The sequence below is a fragment of the Ranitomeya imitator genome, chromosome 2, assembly GCF_032444005.1.
Source record: "Ranitomeya imitator isolate aRanImi1 chromosome 2, aRanImi1.pri, whole genome shotgun sequence".
NCBI classification, from domain to species: Eukaryota; Metazoa; Chordata; class Amphibia; order Anura; family Dendrobatidae; genus Ranitomeya; species Ranitomeya imitator.
In genome coordinates this window covers 547,345,390-547,351,713 of record NC_091283.1, presented here as the reverse complement: position 1 = coordinate 547,351,713, position 6,324 = coordinate 547,345,390, and the positions used below count along the sequence as shown (strand labels likewise).

Sequence of the window (6,324 nt, the reverse complement as noted above, 5' to 3'; positions counted from 1 at the left end):
ACACAACTTGTGATATAAAAACCAACTTTCGTAGGACTAAATTTGCTGGAAAAAAAAATATTATTTTGGAATACAGTGATAATAAGTAAAAAAAAGAAATGGTTAGGTTCTGAAGATGTAAAATATATTGTTGCTTTCAGATGTGTTCTCAAGTTGTTTCTTGCGCAGCTCACAACTCTTCAGTCTCTTTAGTTCTGTTTTCTGGCAGGATGGGCGCAGCACATTGAGTGACAGTGCTAGTGAGTAGCAGAGCAGTAGAACTATAAAGCTCAGCAGTTCTGCTGTAAAGGTACCGTCACATTTAGCTGTAGCAATATGTTATATGTTCATGTGGCCTCTAGGGGTCTCACTACTTTTATGTGTGTTCTATCTTCTGTGTTTGGAACTTGTTGGATGTTGTTGTACTCGGAATTCATGTAATGGAGGTTGAGACATGATGTGAATAAAGAGCCTGGAGATACTCACAGAGTGTGATTTATGACAGGATTCAACAAACAGAACATGGTGGCAGCCGGGCACAGAACCTGCAAATTCTTAGAGCTTATATGAGGCTGGAACTGCACAGATCACTGCAACTGTAAGTACAGATTCCCTGACAGTACAGAAAAATGGAGACTGGTCTGAAGCCCCCTCAGAGACTGGATGTCACTTTATGTAATCTGTCCCAGACTTGGAGACATTGGAAGGAAGAGTTTACACTGTATGTGGATCTGACTGTGGGCCCCACTGATGACAAACGGAAAGTAAAGCTGTTTTATTACCTAATTGGGGAAAATGGCAGAGAATTAGCCCACACCTTGCTCCCAGACACAGACAACCTCCTCCTAGCAGACATTGTGCAGGCATTTGATAAACACTGTGACCCAAAGAAGAATGAGACAGTGGAAAGATATAAGTTTTTCACAAGACATCAGGAGGATGGTGAAAATGTGGACAGATATCTGACAGAGCTGAGGAGACTTGCAGAAACATGTGGCTTTGGAGAGATCAGGGACAGTCTAATCAAGGACAGAATGGTGTGTGGCATAAAGGACAGTCATCTCAAAGAAAGATTACTGAGAGAGGAAGGCATGACTTTAGAGAAATGTATGCAAATCTGCAGGGCTGCTGAGCTCACAAAGCACAGCCTGAAGATGATGGCAGGCACCAGTGAGAATGATGATGACAAGGTACATGCAGTATCTATGAAAGGAAAGACAGGACCAGACTACCCTATAAACACTGTCCTCTGCAAGTATTGTGGGAAAAGACATGAGAGAGACAAAACCAAGTGTCCAGCATATGGGGAAACCTGCAGGTCATGTGGCAAGAAGAATCATTCCTCTGCAGCGACGCTGCAGCGATCCAGACAACGATCCCAATCGCTGCAGCGTCGCTGTGTGGTCGGTGGAGAGCTGTCACACAGACAGCTCTCCAGCGACCAACGATGCCGGTAACCAGGGTAAACATCGGGTTACTAAGCGCAGGGCCGCGCTTAGTAACCCGATGTTTACCCTGGTTACCAGCGTAAACGTAAAAAAACAAACACTACATACTTACATTCCGGTGTCTGTCCCCCGGCGCTGTGCTTCTCTGCATGGACTGTGAGCGCCAGCCGGAAAGCACAGCGCCAGGGACAGACACCGGAATGTAAGTATGTAGTGTTTGTTTTTTTACGTTTACGCTGGTAACCAGGGTAAACATCGGGTTACTAAGCGCGGCCCTGCGCTTAGTAACCCGATGTTTACCCTGGTTACCAGTGAAGACATCGCTGAATCGGCGTCACACACGCCGATTCAGCGATGTCTGCGGGAGTCCAGCGACGAAATAAAGTTCTGGACTTTCTGCTCTGACCAACGATGTCACAGCAGGGGCCTGATCGCTGCTGCCTGTCACACTGGACGATATCGCTAGCCAGGATGCTGCAACGTCATGGATCGCTAGCGATATCGTTCAGTGTGAAGGTACCTTTACACATTCAGCTATCAGTGATTTCTTCCTACTATAACTGTATTTACACATAGAGATAACAGGGCATTTGAACAAGCACACAGACTCAGGACAGTGAGATCTATAATTAGGAGAAATGCTCTCAAATTGCTGGGGCTGAGGCTGGGGGATTGTGGTTCTACAGGACTGAGAACCATTCAGAAGCCAAGAGGGAGTAGAACAGTTAACTGCTGTATAGAAATTAACAGGATGGAGGTGGCTGGGATATTATGAGTTAACTCCTCACCTGGAAGGTAACTACTGCACACACTGGGCTACTTCTGGGTAGGCTCTGATGGTCAATCTCCTTGGAAACAAGCTGTACACTATGAAAGATAAAAGATCAGGAGAAATTCAGCAGATCTAAAAAGCAAGTAAATTGTACATTTTTGTTTTCATGCTGTCTTAACCCCTTCATGACCTTGGGATTTTTCATTTTTCCGTGTTCGTTTTTCACTCCCCTCCTTCCCAGAGCCATAACTTTTTTATTTTTCCGTCAATTTGACCATGTGAGGGCTTATTTTTTGCGGGACGAGTTGTACTTTTGAACGACATCATTGGTTTTAGCATGTCATGTACTAGAAAAAGGGAAAAAAATTCCAAGTGCGGTGAAATTGCAAAAAAAGTGCAATCCCACACCTGTTTTTTGTTTGGCTTTTTTGCTAGGTTCACTAAATGCTAAAACTGACCTGACATTATGATTCTCCAGGTCAGTACGAGTTCATAGACACCAAACATGACTACGTTATTTTTTTACCTAAGTGGTGAAAAAAAATTCCAAACTTTGCTAAAAAAAAACAAAAAAAAACATTGCGCCATTTTCCGATACTCGTAGCGTCTCCATTTTTAATGATCTGGGGTCGGTTGAGGGCTGTTCAAAACAGCTGACATGTCCCGGCTTTGATGCGGGCTCACCGCCGGAGCCCTGCATCAAAGTGGGGCTTCTGACCTCGGACGTACTATCCCGTCCGAGGTCAGAAAGGGGATAAAGCAATCTAATAACTTGAGAAAACCCCTTTGATATGTTGATGCAGTATACAGTTAGCTCCTAAGCTCTTCCTAAAGGTACCGTTACACTTAACGATTTACCAACGATCACGACCAGCGATACGACCTGGCCGTGATCGTTGGTAAGTCGTTGTGTGGTCACTGGAGAGCTGTCACACATGCCGAAGTCCCCGGGTAACCAGGGTAAACATCGGGTTACTAAGTGCAGGGCCGCGCTTAGTAACCCAATGTTTACTCTGGTTACCATTGTAAAAGTAAAAAAAAAAAACACTACATACTTACATTCCTGTCGCGTCCCCCGGCATCAGCTACCCTGCACTGTGTAAGCGCTGGCCGGAAAGCAGAGCGGTGACGTCACCGCTGTGCTCTGCTTTACGGCCGGCCGGCGCTGACACTGGGGGACGCAGGGAAGCTGACGCTGAAGAACGTGACAGGAATGTGAGTATGTAGTGTTTTCTTTTTTACTTTTACAATGGTAACCAGGGTAAACATCGGGTTACTAAGCGCGGCCCTGCGCTTAGTAACCCGATGTTTACCGTGGTTACCAGTGTAGACATCGCTGAATCGGCATCACACACGCCGATTCAGCGATGTCAGCAGGAGATCCAGCGACGAAATAAAGTCCTGATCATTCCCCAGCGAACCAACGATCTCCCAGCAGGGGCCTGATCGTTGGTCGCTGTCACGCATAACAATTTTGTTAACGATATCGTTGCTACGTCACAAAAAGCAACGATATCGTTAACGATATCGTTATGTGTGACGGTACCTTAATGTTGACTGAAGGCTGTCACAATTTTATGAGTTTATATCTATGAAGTGGATTTGGAGCTCTAACACTGAGACTCTGGCTGCTATAAAGATAAGCTTTAGTACAGAGGTTTCACCTTATTGCAATTAACACACCATCCCTTCATGACTAAAGTCTATTCTGTCATCAAAAAACATTGGCCACTTTTGGGCAGGGCCTACCCGGAGATTGCATCTTTCAAAGTACCTGCACTTATGAGCACGAGGAGACACCCCCAACATCAAAGACCAGGTGGTCAGAGCCGATATAGGCAGTGCACATCTAGAGCCCACCCAAAGATTCCTTAGCTCACGCCGGCATGGCACTTTTCCCTGTCTAGGGTGTGCCACATGTTCTAATGTTATCAAATCAGACCACGTCACCCACCCCAGAACGGGGAAATCCTTTCCCATTCGTGACTTTTACACATGGGAATCAAACTTTGTGATCTACGTAATTGAGTGCCCTTGTGGTCTTCTCTACATTGGGGAGACCACCCAACATGTCAGGGATCGCATAGCAAGCCACAAATCGACAATACGTTGTGGTAAAACTTGGCTTCCTGTTCCAGATCATTTCTCTACCTGAAATCAAGAGAAACTTATTGGATCTACACTTTAGATACCCTCTCTCCAAGAGGGCTCAATAGGGAAATTGATTGGTTACTTTAAAGTATGTACTAATATTCTTTTGTCCCCTTGTCTTTCAGACACGCTGAACATTCTGGTGAGTTCCACCCCAATATTTAGTAACCCCTCCCATCTACGATAATATACATAGTGTTCCCCCCACCTACATAGGGATTTACCCTTATCTGTTCCTTCCTCCTAGTATCAGGTGTCCTCTCACATATCCATATCCATACCCTCCTTTGCTTAATTAATAAGCAGCAGGTCCCCTTACAGATTCCTCTTATATATAGTCTATACCCTGTTTTACTCTAGCGACATGCCATGTAATCCGCACACACACTGTTTGATGCAAGTATCAGCTCTCCCATTACAACGCCAGCCTGGACACAACATCACTGTATCCAGGCAACCAGGGACGCATACATACGGCGGCCGCGCATGCGCAGCAACATCTCTAACACTTACAGCGTCACTTCCGGTTTGGAGGTGACACTTCCAGTTCTACGAGCCTCAGTGCTCATATAACTCCACTGATGCAGCAGGGCGCGGGAGCGCCGCTTATCCAGCAGATCAACCAGGTATTTATGTCCACACATTGGCGCAGGTCATCACTAGGCACGTTACTGGACATATTTTATTCACTGCCCATGCATTAATCCACGTCCCGGTTTACCTACAGACCCCACACCAGGGAGTGCATATAGCAATTTTCATTGTGATACAACGCTACAACAGAGGTACACCATGTGTTTCTCACCCACACTATCTATGTATCTGCTTTATCACCATCTTAACGATAGTCACTGTTTTTTACAGTTTGCTCCACGTTTACTAAGGATTTTTCCTTACTCTCCACCTTATCTTCAGCAAGGTAAAACATACTTTTCTACACTATCTTGAAGTGTAGGCGTATGGTCTAGCCTTCTAAATCCTACTATCCTCATGTACTACATTCACCTTGCTCTGGGATACAATTGATGTTTGACATATTCTATGTATTATGTCATGTTTGATTGTTTCATTGTTCATTTCGATTCTCCTTTTGGGATTTATTTGATTTATTCAGTTGGTGTTTATTTTTTGTAATTTACATGTTACACTGTATATACTGGACATTTATGTCATTTTTCTTTGTTTTATTTTAGCGATTATATGATTAAGACTCTGGCTGAGCCGAAACGTCATTTACTTCTGGTCGCTTTCAACATTTGCTACCCTTTGTCTATGTCCTTAATAAATCTACACTATTATTGCATCTTACATGCTTAGAGTGTGCGGTGTATTCTATATTCTCTACTAAATTGGGGCTTTTACAGTCCACTACAGCTGCACCTCGCTCCCGTGGTATACCGAGTGCGCGCAGGTTTCTCTTTAAATCCTGCCAATTAAAATCACCTGTGCCAATTGGGAGGAGTGCTGGTCCAAGAAAGAGACTACAACATGCTTTGCACAAAAAGGAAAAAAAAGGCATGAACCGTACCTCCAAAAATCATAAGCTGATCTAAAGCCGCTAGGCAAAAATTTATATAACTGAATATGAGGTTTTCAGTTTAACAATCTGATCAGACTGTATGAAGCCCACTGCCACGTCACGGCAAACCTTGTAGTGGGTCCTACCGCCCTAATGGAGCGGAGCCGTGCGGCGACCACCGCCACAGCGGCAATGCACCAGCAGGGCGGACGGCCTTTTGCCCCACAGCACCCATGCTGCGAGACTGAACATTTTGGCTCTCACTGAAGAGCTGGAGGAAGGTGAGTTTCAGTGCTCCTTTCATTTTGGTGCTGGTGCTGTGTGGCGGCCATTGTTGCTGTGGCTTTGTGCTGGTGGGGCAGCGCGGTCTGGAAAGTGATATCCGGAAAGTGGTTCGTACAGCTATCCACAAAATGGAGAAATCTGATGACATCGAGACGTACCTGGAGATGTTT

The 6,324-nt window shown here is 45.1% G+C and overlaps 1 long non-coding RNA gene across 1 annotated transcript; it reads left to right on the top strand.

Annotated features, from left to right (window-relative positions):
* The first annotated feature begins 311 nt into the window (after window positions 1-311).
* LOC138667579 (uncharacterized) lies at window positions 312-5,645 on the top strand. The gene is made up of 4 exons (XR_011318832.1): window positions 312-577; window positions 4,476-4,492; window positions 5,215-5,269; window positions 5,544-5,645. It is a non-coding gene; the product is annotated as an uncharacterized lncRNA (long non-coding RNA).
* Window positions 5,646-6,324: the final 679 nt, after the last annotated feature.